Here is a 19,543-nt window from a genome sequence, read left to right on the forward strand (position 1 = left end):
CTCTCTCCTACAAGTAGTTTTGATAGATTCTTAAAGTGAGGTGAGGCTTATCCCACTTTTAATCTTCCTATGCTTCAATTCTCCGTACACCTGAACTATGAGCATAATGAAATTTCCCTTTTAGGTTATTATGAAAAGAGCAAAGCATGCAGCATTGAAATAATGTAAGAATGGGATGATAAAAGTATCACAGACATGTATAAGACTGGTATGCCCATCAGGATAAGAAAATCCAAAGGCTTTATAACTCCAATACTAGTATTTTTCTTAACTCAATTCTAGCACTCTTAAAATCAACTTTAATCAGAATAGTATCCCAGCTGACACCCACCTGGGTTCTTATTAGTCATTCAGAGACCAACACTTGGTACTAAATTGTTGAGGAGAAAATGAAACACATGCTATAAATAAATGCTAGTTAGCATTCAGGTGTTCAGAAATTTGCTTTGTTCCTGCCATGCATGCTATCAATCAGCAAACCTAGTTGTAAGTGCAACAGGTGCCTATCACTGAAAATATGATATCTTTATTATAAATGATAAAAGAGACATGACATTCATGAGTTTCTGCCTTTTGCTTGGAAGGAAGTTAAACAATTCATTTTTCAACAATAGACAACAAATGACTGAAACCAGAAGAAATTTCAGGCCAAGTTCTCAGCCAAGTCTGTCAAGATGAAGTGAAGTGTTGGTGATTTCTAGCAAGAAGACAAATTCAAAAAAGCAGCCTATGAATTGAAACTGAAAAAAAAACCCTAGGTTTTTGGGTTTTTTTCAACAAGTGTTCTGTGGAATTTATTAGTGTTCTTTGAGCTTAGGGTGACATATTTGCATTGCAAAGCTGTCAAGTCAATTTTACTTCTTTTTCACGCTGGGGGAATTCTTTTTTCTGTCAAAGGGCCACCTTTAAGACTGCTATGTCACTTGTGTGGATGGAAAATCTCTTCTGGACAGCAAGTTCATCAAGGTAAAGTAGTTGTATTAGAGAAAGCTTCTAGGGCAAAAGCAGGCTAGTACCTGTTGTTACCGTTGAGGAGCATGTAAGTTTGGTAGGTAGTGGTCAGCTTTACTGCAGGACAGAATGGCTTAGGAAAATATCAGTTTTGGGATGGTTGGAATATTTTCTATCCAAGAATATCCACTGCAGTTTTTTCAGTGAAAGGATGTCATCCAAAGCTGAGATGTTTATTCAGTTGTGGCATAAGTCCATGATTTCAAGTGATCCCACAGAGAGGATGGACCCTTCAAATCCAAACAGAAAAATGTCAAGCCCGTATTCCGAGTAGAAAATATTTATGTGTTTTAGTTTTTTATGTACCTTGTATCAGTAAAGGGAAAATCTTTTTGCTTTTCCCTTTCATACATGTTCTCATATGCAGGGCATCTTTTTAAGGAAACGTCAAATTTGGGTCTCTCCAGAGCACACTTGAAAGTTCTTGGATCATTATATCAATTACTCGAGTTGTTCTAGTTTTCAGAAAGTCTTCATTTTATTCTCACACTGATACTGTTTCTTTCATCTTCAGGATTGACTTCAAATTATTCATGTTTTCTATGAAAATTACATAATGGTCATGAGGTGCCCAAATATGCATTTTCCAATTTCCCTTATAATAATTAAAACAATCAAAATATTCCAAATCCTGTGAATTGGAATTTGAAAGTTGCCACTGCCTTTCTGTGACTAAGTAGTTGATTTCTCCAAGTAGAATGTAATAAGTTTTTGATTTTAAGCCTTTGCAGTGCTGTTCATATAGTTCAAAAGGCTGGAACTGTATTCCTAACAACCTCATTTCAGTTTGCAACAGAGAAGATTCAACTTCAGAAATCAAAAATCAGTCACAGAAGAGATCTATAAAACGAGACTTTTAAACTGAAGCATCAAAATCCGGTGTAAACTGTGCTTCCTGCCATGGTCTGTAAGTCACAAGAGCTTGGATCCATTTAGGAAAGTGTTAAACATTGTCTCATACACCTCATACTTAGTTTTTCCTTTAAATAATGGGAAGGATAACAGTCCTGAAAACACTGGGGTTGATTCATGAGGTGGATTATCCTTTTTCTATAAACAAGAATAAAGAGGATGTGAATAAGCTTTAAATTACCAGAGGCAGAAGCTAATATTTCCACATGCATATATTTCCTCTTAATAACTTTCTGCTTCTTATTAACCCAGCAGCTGGAATAAAACTTATTAGAACAAACTGTGGTCTCCCAGGAACGTTCATCCTCTCAAGCCAATGGATCAATGCTATATAAATAGCTTGATATTCTTATTTAGTCAGTTTGTCCATATCAATTTTCCATACACCATCATCTCTGGTCTAGTCTCCCTCCAGGCTGAGCCCATTAATATATGCTGTGTCTGGTTGTTACTTGGATTAATTTTTATGTTTTGTATCTTTGTGCCATATCAATGCAAAGCAAATTAGGCAAGATACTGCATGTGTATCCCCAAAAGGAATACAAGCAAAATGAACTAACATAAGTTGCCAGCCTTACTATAGTACTGCCAACATCAGCTACTCTGCTGGAGAAAGAATACCCTGCTCTATTAAGACTATGTCAACCTGATGAATATGTTGGTAAAGTAATCTTTATTTTTTTATCTCTTTCATTTCTGCACTGTGAATAGGTTTTTTAGCCAATACACTCTTCTGCAGTAAAAAAGAAGCGCTTCTCAGTTTCTCACTCCGTTATTAGTCCTATTTTTCCTAACTTCTTTAAATTTGTATCGGTTTATAAAATACCTTTAGTCCATTTAGTAGTGATTACATTTGTTAGTTAGGAATGATTGCAATGCAAGGTGGCATCTGCTATCTCTTTCTGGTGCCCTTTTTGATGATGTAAGCTAAGTCAGCCTCCAGTCAATGACAGGCATCAGAAACTAAGATTTTTGACCATTATTTGCATAGAAAAAGCATAATTTACAGCAGCAGAAACTGGCTTTGCTCCTCAGATAAAACTTAGCCTGCTTTTAAAGTATTGACTTAGCTGTGGCTCTAGCATATTGCTTTCTTCTGCCTTGATATGACTTTTTCTGCCCCAACATACAGTAAAAACATGGCAGAATCAGAAAAAATAATGTTCAGTGCTTATTTTGTAAATATTTCATAACCCTTTCTAGATAACATGATAGATTTACTGCATACAGATTTATATTAGGAGGGTTTTTTTAATCAGGATGTCTTCTTTTGCACTACAAGACCTTCTGCCTGTGTTCTTACTTCCTCTGCCATTCATATTCACAAGTAGCATCACTGTTAAAAATAAAAATAAATTGTCTTACTATGTACACTGTGTTTTTAACATAATTCCTTATTACTTTAAAAAAATTGCAGCTAAACAGAACAGTTGCCTTCCAAAAAGTCACTCTATTAGTCTGCAAATCATAAGCACTGTGGAAATCACAAACTGCCCATCAGTCAGCCCTAAGGATTTAATCTTTTCTAAGGTTAGTGACATAGGATGTAATCACACAAGCTGCAATTCTTTTGAAGTACCAACCTTCCTTTACCTAATATGAGTATTTTAATGAAACCACTGCTGGGCTCAGTACTATGAGCTCAGAAGCTAGTCTGCATATCTCATAACAAATATGGAAAGACCGACAAACTTATGTTTGTGACTGGGCTTTTCTGAATGTGCTTGATCTCCAGGATCGCCCTCAAAAAGCCTTTGTTTTGTCTCACTGCTTAGGTTGCAAATTGCAGTCCTTTAGTTTCATGCTAAGGCAAGGACATAGAGGGGGTTTTTTGGCACATGTGACAATGCATACATGGTCAAATTCTGCATATGAGAGAAAGAGCTTCTCTCAGATCACTTTTGAATCCACTCACTGATTTGAAAATGAAGTTTTGGCCTCAAACACTGTAAAATTTCCTATGATTTTTATGAAAATAGGTAGCCAGATGGGAGAAAGACTTTATTAATGCCTTTACTAAAGGGAGAGTTCTTGCACACCAGAAATGTTAAAAATCAAGTTCCTTGGCTCATGGAACTACTTATTTGAAAATCTGGCTCTGAACCTCATCAGTATCTCCTTACTCTTTGACAGATGTTCGATGTTCTGCATGAAGATGTATCCTAGAGAAATGAAACAATAACAATGTTTTCATTTCAGTTGCTTCAATTTTGATGCTTGTTTTCGTTCCCAGAAGCAAATGTTTTCCTCTTGTTCTTTCATAAACTGCCATGGGATAAAATAAAATAAATCTCTAAGAACAAAAAGAAAACAATAAAGCTCTTAAGTGGTTGTTTGGTTTCTGTTCAGACTCCTAACAGCTGCTTCATTCTTCTTCACTGGTTCCAGATTTAATAAGGCCATGTAAGTCTTTAAGGAAACAGCAATTAAGAAGTTTCTTCCTTTTTTTTTTTTTAATCTTTTGTTCCAGATTCTAACATAAAATCATGTACTGCAGTTTTCCTTTGAGTATAAAGCCTGAATTTCTTATTTATGATTCCTAATATTATTTTTAAAAATTGGGAAAGTAACAAAAAGATTTGTTTTCCAAGAATAACAGCACAATGTCCCACATACAGCTTTGACTCAAAATAAATCAATAAAATAAATAAGTCTTGATTCTGGTGAAATAATCAGACTTTTTCAAAGCAACACTGAATGAGACAGGTCAACTCAATGATGGTTTATTCTCATCATCATTTCTCTGTGTAAGCAGTACTGAAACAGTTGAGGAAATGTTGCCAAAGAAGTTTTCTTATGTTGTCTCTTTTCTGAATAGAATTAAATGACTCACTCATTTCTTATCTAAGAACTTTGCATTAATATTTGGGCTTCCCTTGGCTTTTACCTTATTATTTTAGTACTCTACTCCTTTCAGTTTTGTATGCTCTATTCTTCTTTGGAGATCACGTTGGTTTTAACAAAGTTGATGTATTCTGAAGCTACACTTACTTAAGAGTATCACAAAGTATAGAATCACAAAATATCCTCAGTTAGAAGGGACATATTAGGATCACCAGAATACCATCAATCAAAGTATCATCAACAAGTGCTCTTGTTATAGTTGAGTTCATGTGTGTACCGGTGGATAGAGCTAATTTTCTTCACAGTGGATAGTGCAGGGCCATGTTTTGGATTTGTGCTGAAAAGAGTGTTGATGATATAGAGGTGTTTTCATTACTGCTGTGTAGGGCTTACACAGGGTCAAGGATTTTTTTGCTCTTTGTACCACCTCACCCACAAGGAGTCTGGGAGTGCGAAAGAAGATGGGATGGGACACAGCTGGGACAGCTGACCAAAGAGATATTCTATACTATATGGTGTCACAGTATATAAAGCTGCTGTAAGAAGGAGGAAGGGGTGCACATTTGGAGTGATGGAATTTGACTTCCCATCCTGGAGCCCTGCTTTACTGGGGATGGCTGAACACCTGCCTGCCCATGGGAAGTGGTGAATTAATTCTTTGTTTAGCTTTGCTTGCACACACGATTTTTCTTTACCTGTTAAATATTCTTTATCTCAACCCAAGGTCTTTAGTACTTTTACCCTTCAAATTCTCTGCCCCATCTCACCGGGGGGAGTGAGCCAAGGGCTCTGTGGTGTTTAGCTGTCAGCTGGGGTTAACACAAAACAACATGATAGAGAAAAACTATGACAAATAAAGAAGGAAGGAAGGAAGGAGGGAAGGAAGGAAGGAAGGATGGTTGCCCAGGGAGGTCATGGATGCCCCAACCCTGGCAGTGGTAAAGTCCAGGTTGGATAAGGCCTTGAGCAACCTGGTCTAGTGGGACGTGTCCCTGCGAGGGCAGGAAGGGTTGGGATTAGATGGTCTTGAATGTCTCTTCTAACCCTTCCAATGTTCTAGGATTCTGTGAGTGTTCCATGGGAGTATGAGGTTCTTCATAGAAGGAAAGAGTAGGATTGAGAGACTTTTAAAATTAATTTTGCTCTTTATTTTAGCATTTCAAAAACTTTGACCTTGTCAGTCATTCTTTGAATTTTACCACTTCAGACACTAGTGTGTATTCCACAGGAAATTAAAACATCAATTACATTGTGAACTGCATTATACAGGCTTTCACAGTGCTGCTGGCTTCTGTTCCCAGACACTTGAATGCACTTGAGGTGCCTTTTTTTTTTTCTTAAGGTAGACTATGTTCATGTGTGTCACTTTTTTGTATAGTATGGTGGGGTGTTTTTCTGGCATTCACTGAAACAGGAAAAGTATGTGTTGTTTCTATGGACATGGGAAGCTTTAAAGACTTGTTTGCTTCTACAGCAATTGACTTATTGCTGTCCTAATTACAACAACAGCAATGCTTCACTATATTATCTGGCAGCTGAAAAAGCCTTTTGACACTATTCCATCATCAGCCTCCTACTGTTAAATCTTTAATAGTATTTATAACATCAACTGTCATCAGATAGAGTTCCAATGGTATTTTATCTTTACTCCTTGCCTTTGCTCTTTGCTAGAAACCAGTAGAAATGAGGTACACAATTACTGAAGAAAACCTGTACTGCTCCAAAGATATATTCTCAATAGACTAAATTATCCTCAACTTGAAAATTAAATTAAATTCAAATTGAATTTTAGACAGTAGTGATAAAATTTTAAAGAGGAAATTGATAGTTGAAAATCTCTATTTATTTTTAATGAAGTTTCACAGACTAGTCATCTTATTTTTCCAACATTTGCAATGTTGATTTGACATCTCCAATACTAGTTTTAGTGTTATATTTTCTTTAAGAAAAGAAAATGTGTCATTCTTGACTTATATGCCTTATAGCTAAATCAAAAGCAAGTGAGAAAGACATTTGTATTCTGTAATAGATAACAATACATAGTCTTCTCAAAATCTTAGTTTGTTTCACAGCTGAAACTGTGCTAATCTTGGTATCAGTTAAAGCATCATTTGATTAATACAGAGTAAAAACCAGATTTTTAGTGAGAATGTGCTTAATTTTGTGAACAAAAGCTGCAGAAAACCACCTTCCATCTTCATCTTTTGTCTTTGAGCCTTCAGCCAATTCTCATGGACCTTAAGGGCTGGGTTGCTGGACTATTTGAATCGCAGAATCATCAAGGTTGGAAGATACCTTCAAGATGATCTAGTCCAATTGTCAGCTTAGCACCACCATGATCAGCCCTAAACCATATCCCCAAGTGCCATATCCAGATGCCTCTTGGACACTTCTAGAGATTTGACTCCACCAGCTCCCTGGGTAGTTGATTCCAATGCCTGATCACTCTTCCAATGATTTTTTTTTTTCCTGATATCTAATCTGAACTTCCCCTGTGCAATTTAAGGGCATTTCCTCTCATCTTTTCCCTTGACATATGACAGAGAAGACTGACTCCCCACCTCACTACAGTCTCCTCTCAGTTAGTTGTAGAGAGCAATGAGGTCCCCCCCCAAGCCTCCTCTTCTCCAGACTAAACAACCCCAGTTGCCCAAGCCACTCCTCATAAGACATGTTTTCCAAACCCTTCACCAGCTTCGTTGCCCTTCTTCAGACATGCCTAATTTGAAGTAACATCAAGAACGAGGTTTCCAGTTTGTCTTCACTCTTTCCCCCTCTGAATTTTAAAGAAAAAGAGAAATTCGGGAAAAAAAAATATACTCAGTAAAATCTGTAAAATTAGGAAATACCAAGGCCCAGATCTTTTACAATAAAACTATTTTTACTTCTCCTCTCAGCTCTGAAATGTTGCAATATAGGCTCTATACTTAGACCTCTGTTGAGTTGAATTAATGACATGCTCAAAACACAAAATTATGTCTTGGATGCTTCTTTGAATAACAAATCAAAAAAATCAAATCTATGTCTTCAAAGGGATTTATCTGCCCTTTTAAATAAAAATGAATGTCATTATACCATTTTGTTGACAGAGACTAGCAAGATGTTATTAACCTCATATATACTTTAGAGTAAAAATCTTCAAAAGTCAAATCTACAAGGGTGATAATTTCATATTACAGAATGACAGCTTAGCATTTCTGATTTTCGAAGTGCCCTGTGTAGGTGTAATGTTTCAATATACCAATCTGTAATGCAGTAGTCTTACAATCAGTGAAATTATAACCTCTTTATTAAGGCTACGTCTTGGTTTTGGTTCCTCTCATTTGAAAGGTGACTGTCATCTCTGAGGCATCTAAGTTTAAACCTAATCCTGGTTATGTGGGCAATTTCACACTGTAATGGGAAACATATATCAAAGGGAAATTAGAGAAATATTAACCTCTCTAAATATGACAATTTATCTCTGATAAGCATCCAAAATTTAGACAGTTATTTGGACCTCTGTCTCAGTTTAACGAGACTGAAGTGTTTTGCTAAGGAGGATGAGTTATGAGGAAGACCAAACTCCTCCCTCTAAGCAATTGTAAATCCGAAATTAAGAGGTTTCAATTGAGAAAGCATGGAGAAAGAAAAATATAACAGCCCTTTATTAAAGGATGTATGTTTACTGGCAGAACAACAAAAGAACACAAAACCAACAAAACAGTACTCCTGTACCCAAAAAATCCCCTTCAAAACAGAAACAGTTCAGTACTTTCCGCTTTTCTTGGCGCAATTCTAACCACGACCAGCAGGGGGCGCTGTTGGATCACCGGAAGAGCAGAGCCTGCAGTTGCTCAGCGTTGGTCGGCAGGGGGCGCTGTTGAGCTCTGCTGGTCGCCATGTGGGGCCCCGGAGTGCGGGAGAAGCCGAAAATGGAGATCTTCCTCCCCACCAAGAAGGGGAAGGGGGAAAGGGGAAAAAGGTGGCTCTTCCCATGAAACTCATGCTCTCTGCAGCTGGCTGTGGCCAGGATTTCTCCACTTACGTCAATGGACACACGCTGCTGCTAACACAGGAGCAGAGGAGAGAAAGGGTAACCTCCTTCCCGAAAGGTCCTTCCATGGGTGGGTCAAGCCTCTCTGATGAAGTCCGAGCAGGTCTAGACTGGGTCAGAACAGGGTGCAGGAAAACGGAGGCAAACTGGGGCCAGAAAACAGCCAGATGACCAGGCCGAAAAATAAACTGAACCTCAGACCCCTCCAACACACACCTTACCCGAGTTAGGGCAAAAGTGAAGTGCCTCCCGCTTCCGAGAAGAGGAAAAAAAAAACCCATCACCCCTCCCCACACAGTCTTCAGAGGGCCATCAGCTTAGAATGTGGATCTGCTGGTTAGTTCCTTTGTGTGTGTCAATTACACTAGGCAAAAACTACCCTCCCCTGTTCAACATTCCCCCCTTACAGCAATGCAGGGGAAAGAAAAATTCCCTGCCTGGTTTTTTAGAACAAATAAACCTATGACAACCTCTCTTTGGTCTTTAAATCTTGCTAGGATTTCTTAAAATACTTCCACATTTTTTGTGATTATTAGCTGTATTTTGGTATTAACTACATTTCTAGATGTAAATGAAAGATTATAAATTTTTAAAAATTTCAATATGGGGAGTATTGAAGTTCAGTAAACTTTATATTTGTGTGCTTCAAGACTGGGACTGGAATCTATAGACTATTAAAGTCTGTAACTGAAAGAAATAGTATTTGGGAGTTCCAGTATATACCAAGTTTATGATGCTACTCTTAGGCAGACAATAAAATAAAAAGGAATTCCTTGTCAGGAATTGTCTTCCTGAAATGGTAGATATAAAATAGAAAATTGGTTTAGAAATTCTTCCGGGGAAAGTACTCACTTGGATATGTTTGATGTTTCTAGTCCTGGTCAACTTATAAATATTTCAGAAATTCCTTTGAAGTTTTTCACTTTCTGTCTCAGTCAAAACAGCAAGTGAAAAATGTACAGAAGAGAAAGACAATGTTTACTCTTTTAGTCTTTGTATTAAACAGCAGCAACAAATAGATTTTCCATGAACAAATCCAAAATATGTAACCAATTGTTTTGCATTTCCACTCAGACTTTTCCATACAAGCCTACATTTTTGTGCCATTTATTATTATATCTATTCACTGGGTTCAAGGGGCTGATACAAATAAAATATTGTTTCCATTACCTGTTGTGGGTAGATGGAAAAGTATTTTTGAGGAGAATTTAGACCCTCCAATCTGAAGGTCTGTCTCTCATCTAGGAAACTTTTGGTTGCAGCTTTCTCTTTAGTGCAATCCAAACAAAGTTCACTCTGTCAAAATCAGATGTTTGGGTTTCATGTCCTACTTTCTCCTTGTGATAGACAAACCAGAATGTGGCATGATATAGTTGCCTGAGAGTTGGCACTCTCTAGGATACCAGAGGTAACTATAGTGGACTGGCAGCTGGGACACAGATTGTTGGAGGCCCTTGCACTTCTTCAGTGGCAGCTGGAGTGCAGGTAGGACATCCCCTCGACCCTTTATGGACTAATGATGATCCATTTGTCAAACAAGAATTTTCTCTAACACTTGGATTTGGCAAGACACAATTAAGCTGGTCTAGTGGAAGGTGCCCTTGCTCATGGCAGGGGGGTTGGAACTAAATGGTGCCCTAGGTCCCTTCCAAGTCAAACCATTCTATGATCCTATAATTGTATGATTCTATGATAACAATTTAATTGGATATGTCATTTTCAGTTACATTCCAGGAAGTTTAATTGTTGTTAAGTGGTAGGGGTACTTATTGTTAAATGGTAGGGATACAGACTGTCAGGTGATACTATTTAATGGCTGTGCAACATTTCAGCTTCACAAACCCACTCTGTTACCATTTGCTATTTGGAAGTTCATGGATTGCATGAGTTCCACCTAAACATATATAGATGAAGTGCCTTTAACAACAATAGCTGCTTGTGTATGCATCCAGTTGTACTACTTCTGACATGGTAGCTGTGCATTAGAACTCAGACACACTAACACTGTAACACAGTTAGGTTTTTTTATCAGAGCATGGGATAAAATCAGTCTAGCTCAACTCATTCCTTCTCAAGTAGTAAGAAATCTTATACTTGATGACCCAAAATATACACAAGAGGTTTTTAGATTAGATCAGTGTGATCTAATTAGATTAGATTATGAGCTCAGAATAGAGAATGCTGGCTGAAATCCTTGGTCTTGTATACTGAAAAAGAAATCATTTGGCACTTCTGTTCCAGTTTCCAATATGTTTGGTGTTTGGAATATATGACATATCAGTTTTGCAAAATGAGAGAAACAATTCATTGTCATCAAGGCTCTTTGTTGGTAGGTTTATGTGTTTCATTGAACAACTGGTTTTATTGTATTTCATTTTTATAACTTCAAAAAATAACATCTTTCATTTCAGAAGAAATAAAATGCTGCTCATCTTAGATAGAAGTAACAGGTGAAAGCTGGTTCCACTTGCACATGGTATGAAAATTCAAATACTGAAGAACAAAGTAAATCGTATATTGGAATATTCAGATTTTAATAAATGATCTTTTCCATTCCAAGACCAATACTGCTTATATTTGTATCCTATAATCAGACTTAGGATTTGGTGTTGGTGAAGAAATTTCTCTCTTAGCCTGTAGCCATGTGCTTTCTAGTGTTCTTTCATCCAACAATTTTATTTGTCCTCTTTTGGTCCCATTTTTATTCTGTTCTGCATACTCACACTTTCTGATCCCCTGCCTTGGATTTCATTTTCTCAGCTCTTATCCCAGCAGATTTCTTTTCAAAATACAGGCATAGCTCTGAGAAAAAGGCTTGGGAAGGAGGATCCCTGGGGAGAAGGCCTCAGGGGAAATGAAACATCTCAGCTTAAATGTAACAATGAGTCTATCACAGGATTGCACAGAGATGAATGCAGTTAAGTGTGCTAGGTTTGTATTGTATGTTTCTTGAACAGCAATTCTAACTTCCCTGTACTAAATAATCATACTTCAAACCTATCTAAAAGAATTTTTTTAATTAAGCAATATGAGAAAGATATTTGAACTTTAGGTTAAAAAAAAGTTTTTATTTCACTCAATAATACAGATCTATTTACTGGTCATTTGGGCTAAATTTCAAAAAACTTTGCACCCCAAAAAAGTACCTAGTCCTGGGGTATTAAAGCAGCATATATTAACAGAAATTTTATGGTTGACAGCTGGGCCGGTTGATGATAGCTGAAGAAAAACAAGTTTTGCTAACTGGAAAGATTATTACTAAAGGGCTTACACTAGTGAGATGGCAAAATCAAATACAGATTGTGCCTTTAGCTATTGGGATTGTAATATGTGTGACTGTGAAATCTACATATGCAACCTGATGATTTTTCATGGCACGTTTTTACTCATTCTGTATATGAAAGACAAATGGTATCTTGTTTTCCTGGCACCACACCAAAGAATTTCTTGATGTAAGATACAGCCTAAACAGAACAATGTCATGATTTTATGCAAATTGTGCTGGCTCATCTGCACTAATTCTTAGTAATCATTAAGGTTTTAAAAATATATATGTCACTCTATTTACCAGTCACCTGTGATATTTGTTTTCCAGAATCTAACATATAAAACTGGGTTTAATATACTATATATCGGTTTATGCTAATGTAGAAAACTGAGTTTTCAACTACTATAGAGCCATCAATAGCTAAATTCTGTGGTATAACTTCAGAGACTTGGATAACACAGGCCTTTTAACCTTTAGCCAGCACTTTATAGCACAGGTTATAAATTAGGAAGGAATTTGACTTTTAGTGGCTTCATATTACAGTCTATCAGGACAGTGTAGAAACAGGAGCTATTTCTATTAGCATAGTAATGAAACATTTTTTCCAGAGATAGTGAATGAAATCAACCCGCTAATTAGATTTTATGTGTAATACTTGATGGTCAACATTATTCAAAAGAGATAGCAAAAGCTTCCATTTAATGCAGCCAATATTCTTGTTTATATTGGACAAAGAAAAAGAAAGAGAAGATAGAATAAGACACCATGACAGTAGTGCATCTCACCTTTTCACTTCCATTATGCAGATCTGAAAAGGAAAAAAACTACTATAGAGGAGAAAAGAAATAATTCTCAACACAGCATGATATTCATCACTTAATTCAGAAAAGGTGTTGCACATGATTATAGATGTAGAACATACACATTCATCAGCTATGATATACCTACATTTAGGTAAGAAGTGTAATATTTTGTATCTCACCCTGCTTCAAAAGGTAATGAAAAAACCTGAAATCCAGAGAATATTGTTTCCAATGTTCTAACAGTGTCCTCTGGCATATTTGCTGAAACTCAGTTGCCCTGAGATATGGCTGCAAGGCTGGTGAGACCAGTGGCACTGAATCAACAGAATTTGATTTCTGGCCACTTTTGTTCAGACTATCAAACCAAGTCCAATAGTAAGAATATGCAGCTAGGGAACATTAATACTGTTGCATTTTATATAAACCAATATAAGAGTAGTACTAAACCTTTTAGTAAGAGGGATTCTGTATTCATGAAGGCAAGGTTGATTAATTCTGTTCTGTAACATATCAAATGCATATCTAGAATTACCAAAGAGCATATCTCAGTCTTTTCTATAAGATATGTATGAATACTTTTACTATAATTTTTTCTTTTCTACTTTTATATTCCTTTTCTTACCTTCTTCCCCTCTACATATCTAGTACCTTTAATAGCTCTTTCTCTGTTTCTCATGTACTTATCATGACTCAATAACACATGTAGATTTTCCTTCCTGCTTGCAGAATTATTGCATAATTTAGTATTCAATGCAAGGATTTTCAGAGGAATTTACTGTATAATTTTTAACATAATAAAATTCATAAAAATAATGTATAGGAGTATGCTTCAATGAAAAATGAAAAAATAATTGTTTCATTCATATGAGCAACAAGAAGAGGTTGAAAAGGAAACATTCTTTTAACAGAAAATCTCTGATTATGCAGCTGTAGAAAGAAAAGGTAATTGACATTTACTCACTCTCATATAGAGACTAAATGACTGCTTTCATCATATCTCTTTCGCACAGTATTTAAACTCTAAGTGGAAATAGCTTTTGACAAATTGCAAGTAACTCAGCAAATATATTAATAGTAATTTATGTGAATTTTGTATAATATAATTTATGCCAAGATTGCTGAAATTTTGTCGGATCATCACTCTATGAAAGTACAGAATAATATATTGACCTCCTCAAGTAAAAAACTTTAAATAGAGCTTATCTGGCATTTTTTTTCTCATTATAGAATAAGCAGCTGCATTAACTGCTTACCAAAGATTCATAATATATTGCTCTTCTACTTTATTCAGCTCTTGAGTAGAAATGATTCCAAAATACAACCTTACATGTAAACAGTCTCTCGCTGTTCATAATTCTGTTGTATAAACAGATTTTCACCTACATAAACAGATACAAACAACACCAAATACTCTCATATTGTGGGGGGTTGAACACTGCGGATTTCAATCTAAATGTTGTACCTTCAGTGTGCTCCTTAATCAAGGTGAATTGACTGAATATTTTTCTCTTTGTGTGTGCTCTTCACAGTTGTCTAAGACTTCCATAACAGAGTCAACATCTACAGAGAAATGTGTCATAGCTACAGAAAAACTACTTTATATATGTAATGTTTTATTTAATCTAATATCTAAAAGATGACAGAACATTTTGAAATCTTAATACAAAATGAGAAACAATCTAAATATTGCTCTAGAAAAAATTGTTCAAAATTTTTCTCTTTTTCATGTAAATGTAAAACTAATTCTGTCCCCACTTTATTCCCCTTTCCACACTATAACCCTATATTTCAGTGATAAAGTATTAAGTTTGGCATTTCATTGTTTTTACACTATGGAAAATAGGGAATATTCATTCCTATTCATTGTATCCATGACTTTTTGTGATTTCAGAGTCATCTATCATATTCACTCTTTATTTTATTTTTATTATTATTTATTTATTATTTTATGTTTGTAAAACTGAAGAGTACAAAACAGTTTAAGTCCCTTCTTTCTCCGAAGCGAGTCTGCAATTCTGCTAATCTTCAATTGCCCCACACAGACTGTAACTGGTGACTTTTCCCTAGGCCTCAGGTGAGCACTTAGAATTAGTGGGAAAGCTAACACATCATAGTCTTTACTGCAATCACAAAGCTTCTATATAACTACGACAGTGGTAACAGAACTCCCTGTAACTGCGGTTTGCTTATTGGACAGGTCCCTATTTGTAATTGGGTATTTTTGGCACCAGAATGTTAAATATCAAGATCTGGGAGAGAAAAGGGAAAGAACAGTAGAGAAACCCTCTCAGCAATGGAATTACTTTCACCTTATCTTTTTTCTCCTTCTCTTTTTTATTTACATGGTCTATTTACCTGAAGGTAAGATTGCCCTGTGACTTGTTTCTACTGCTTGTATATTGATTTTTTTCAGGTTACCCTGTTTGGTTTTAAGAGACTTGATAATATGTAAATAAGTAAAATTTTTTTCTCTATAGTGTTGCTTCATTGTTTGTTTTTATTTGCTTGGATGGTTGGTTGGTCTTTAATACAGTTATTGCAAATACTTAGAAAAACAGAGTTTGCAATGATATTTTTCATCCACTCTCCCAGAGGTATTGTTTGAGATGTACCCCTTAAATTCAGGTCAGTGTAGATTTAGGCTGGATTGATGAAAAAAGATTGCTAATTAAAATATGTAGATTCCACCAGGGACCAGTGTATTTTGAGACACAAAGTGTAATTTTCAAATAGCAATGACTGCAATCTCAAAAGACTTTTCATTGACTTTTCTCCTGCAGTCTTCCATTATTTTCAGTTCCCCCACACCAGAGTAGCAGCTGCACTAATAAATTAAAAACCTAAATTCTGGGATGAAAAGTAGTTTATTTCACTTCAAAATGTGGTCACATTACAAAACAAAATGAAACCAAAACAATAAAATATAGTAAGACTGTGATTCTTAAAATAAGTACAAAAAAATTTTTACAACTCCAGTAAAATTCCAAAAAGCAATTTTCACCTCTTTTTGCTGAAAAGTGAGCCCTTCTACAACATCTGTACTGACCAGGCTAGTACAATACTTTGTAAGAATAAAATTACATACCATGGAAGTCAGGATTCTCACTGTGGATCAAAGCTACGTTTTAATATGGCAGAGAGCACTGAAATACTCTCTCTTACAGCATATGCTGCCAGTACCTTTAAAAAAATTTCTATCAACTTCATGGATTCAAAAAAAAGAGCTAACATTCAGTTTGGGTGAATAAACAGAGATATTTCTGAATGGAATTCAGTGATCTTTCTGTAATAGTACAGTTAGCTTGAAGAAGATGAAGCTCAGTAATCAGTTGATCGTAGCTGAAATTGGAACTATAGCCCAAAACATGTTATGGACATATATTTTGCTTGTGTTTGGTGGGCCTACAAATGTTTCCCTATACTTTCAATCAAACAGCAGTCTTTCTTGCAAGATCTGGATTGAATATCGGGCATGGCAAAACAATAATTTTAAAAAAGATATATAAAATAGATTCCTTAATTGAACTTGAATGGTTTGAATTGGTGTTATCACCTGTCCCTGTCTGCATTATTAACTTTTTTTAAGCTCTAATATTTTTTTTTGTCTTAAACTTTCAGCCTCCTGAATTTTTTTCAGCCTAGCTGCAAGCTTTCGTCTGATTGATAGATTGAATGAAGCAGTATTTTCATGAAAAATTTGACTTCTGTTGACGAAACTTATCCTTGAAAAATTGCTATATAAAATCATTCAAAAAGTTAAACTCTTCCATTTGAACTGTCATGACATCAGTTAAAGAACCATTTCAGTCTTTCACTGTTGCAACAAATGTTTATCGTCCTCTTTGCAAGATAATTCTCTGAAGATAAAACAAGTTTTCTTCAACAAAAAATTCAGCTTGTTAGAGACAACATGCTGGTGCTTGCTGACTTCCTACTTACAGTCTTTGTATCTTGGGATATAACAGAATTTTTCATTTTATGATTTAGAACCCTTTAGAAAAAGTATAACATACTGTGGTGGTTTGAGCTGCCCTCCCGGGAGGGAGGCCTGGAAGTGGTTGGTCCCAGGTGAGTTTCTGGTGAGGGGCCAATTGGAGCTGTTTTTCGCCGCTGTGAAATTAGGATATTACAACAGTCGGAAGGAAGTTGTTGCCAGTGTGAGAGAGAGATTTGGAGCCATGAGGTGAGAGGAGAGAGGCCTGTGGGCCCCTTTCAGGGGGCCAGACCCTCTTTCCCCCAATGACTGGGCTGCGGGGAGCCCAGGACAGTATTAAAACTGAACTGGGTGCTGTGGTTAAGGCTAGGGGGCTTTCCCCCCCCCTGCCCAGGAGAGGCGGTGGCATGGATTTAAGAGGCCAGCCAGGGAGTTGGAGCTAACCTCCCTGGNCCTGCCCAGGAGAGGCGGTGGCATGGATTTAAGAGGCCAGCCAGGGAGTTGGAGCTAACCTCCCTGGTAGGCAGGCAGGGCATTTGGAGCCGAGTCAGAGATGGGCCAAGGGGTGGTCTGGAGCCGGAGAAGCAGCTGCGATCGTGCAGAGCTGGAAGACCTTGAGGCAGAGGAGAAAGACCAAAGCAGTCTTGCTGGTACCCTCTCCCCCCCTATAATGGCGTGGGAGAGGTAGCGACCTTGAGCTGAGACTGAGCAATGGAGAGACGGGCCGAAGGGCTTGGAGGAGGCTCCACGTGAGGTTTGGGCGGGGGCAGCCAAAACTCGAAGGAGGAATCCAGGAGGGGATGAATGCCACCCCGTGACATGTGGAAGCTGAGAAGCTGCAGCAGCTGTAACAGAGAGAAGCCAAACCAAGCAGGCTTTTTCTGGGTAAGGACCTTTGGTGAAAACTGTTTGGGGTATAAAAACTGAGCAAGATACAGAAACCCTGCAACCTGGAGAGGAAAGACTGAACATCTTGCTCTCTGGGAGGAACCTTCACGAACCAGGGAGAAAGGACTCAAAGCTGACTCCCTGGACCTTGTGATGAAGACCTGGTAAAACAAGTGTTCCCTCGTAGCCCAGGAGAAGACCTCAGCAGAAGCCGAGGAGCTGGTGGGGGTGCAAAAAACCCCTTCCCTGATACCCCAATGAGAGACTTTAACTATCACTCTGGAGGGTTTTTCTTCTGAACTGATGTGGGAAGACCCCTAGGGGTGGTAGAGATTGTATTAATACTGTGTATTTATTTGCTTTTTAGTTTCTATAGTATTTATTGTGTTAGTAATAAAGTTTGATATAATACCTCCATGCTGAGTTGTACCTGTCTGAAACCTTCTCTCTCATACATTGAGGTAAATTGTGGAGAAGCTTGAAAACTGGATTTTTTGGGGGGTGAAACTCCCACACATGCTCTTTATGATCTTTACACCAAGTTCTGCATCATCATCCACTTAACGCAGACATTAAATACAGTTGCTGTTATTTCTGAAGTTTTTTGTCCACTTGACCATAACTTCTGAAAAGAGGTTTATTTTTTTCAGCATTATATCTGCAATTTTGAGACAGAGGTTTCTATGATATCTTTTGATAGAACCTATCTTCTGAAATTGTCATTTTTCCAGTCACTTTGAAATATAGGAATCAAGTTCTGCCAGCAAGCCAAGTTATTGAATTAAGTAACTGTCATTCTCTGTGCTTAACAATCTGTCTTCAGCCCATTTGGCTTAGTGGTACTACAGAGCAGTCCTTGTCTGGCAAGAGAACATTGTTACTTTTTACATTAGGACTCTTCTGTTTGTTCTTCTAAGAATATTGAAAATATTTTGCCTCCAACATTTTCTGCATTATTTTGAAGAATGAGAACAACTCTTGGAGGCAGTTGCAAGCTCTGAATCATTCAAATTTGTTTCGTTCTTTTTTAAAAAAACAAGACAGGACACACTAAACCATTTCCAGACAGCCCAACCCAGCTATCAGCACTGAGCTACCATAAAAGAAAGGCAGTCTGATAAACAAATTGTCACTAAGAAGGTTAGCGTTCCTCTTACCTGTGCTTAAAACACTCCATCTTTTGAAATTCACAAAGTTTTACTTTCTCTTCCCACAGATACTGATTGTGACCGTGAATACTTTTGGCAATGTAGAGTGTGTGAGCTTTCTGCTCTGATGATTTGGTTTAAGAACCAAAATTCAAGATAGGGACAGTCCAGGGTCAGTAAGAGCTCCCTGGAAGAAGACTCAAAGTAATAAAAAAACCTGTACAGGCTAAAACAGTCAGAAAGAAGTGTCAGGAGAGTTCTTTTCTATTCATGCTACACTGAGCTTCCATGGATGACATTATGAGATGTGTTACCTGAGGAGAAAACAAAAGTTAATCTTGAATCCTCCCCTGCAACCTGGTTGGGTGCTGTGTTGTTCTTAATGCTTTGTTTCTTCATGGCTCATATATTATCAAAAGGATTGTCTGGCACCAGATAGGTTTTATGATCAAAGAATTCACTCAGCATTTGCCTGCTGGCAGTCCATCCTTTTCCAGGGTATTTCAGTGAAGTTCAGCCAAATGCTACTGCTTTTCAGCATGTTCTCTCTCTCCATAATCATGATTCAAAAATCAGCATAAGGTTTAAAGAACAAGTATAAATGTTCTGCCTTGCAGCTGAAGTTCCATATTCTGTACATTGATGGCAAACAGAAAAGCTGGTGGATGGGGGACTCAGTTTCAAATATTTCTGTGAGGG

At 37.1% G+C, this 19,543-nt stretch overlaps 1 long non-coding RNA gene across 3 annotated transcripts in view; it reads left to right on the forward strand.

Annotated features, from left to right (window-relative positions):
- The window catches only part of LOC108499992, a 31,968-nt gene extending 15,105 nt beyond the window's left edge, over window positions 1-16,863 (forward strand). Inside the window, exons 2-5 of one of the 3 annotated variants that reach the window (XR_001875730.1) lie at window positions 898-966; window positions 10,151-10,288; window positions 11,215-11,720; window positions 12,878-14,814. This is a non-coding gene — a long non-coding RNA (uncharacterized LOC108499992). Of the gene's footprint in view, window positions 1-897; window positions 967-10,150; window positions 10,289-11,214; window positions 14,815-14,840 lie in introns of those variants that run through there. The other 2 variants (XR_001875731.1, XR_001875729.1) reach the window with 2 other exon arrangements.
- The last annotated feature ends 2,680 nt before the right edge of the window (window positions 16,864-19,543 follow it).

This window comes from Lepidothrix coronata, unplaced genomic scaffold, assembly GCF_001604755.1.
Source record: "Lepidothrix coronata isolate B3197 unplaced genomic scaffold, Lepidothrix_coronata-1.0 Scaffold83, whole genome shotgun sequence".
Lineage (NCBI taxonomy): Eukaryota > Metazoa > Chordata > Aves > Passeriformes > Pipridae > Lepidothrix > Lepidothrix coronata.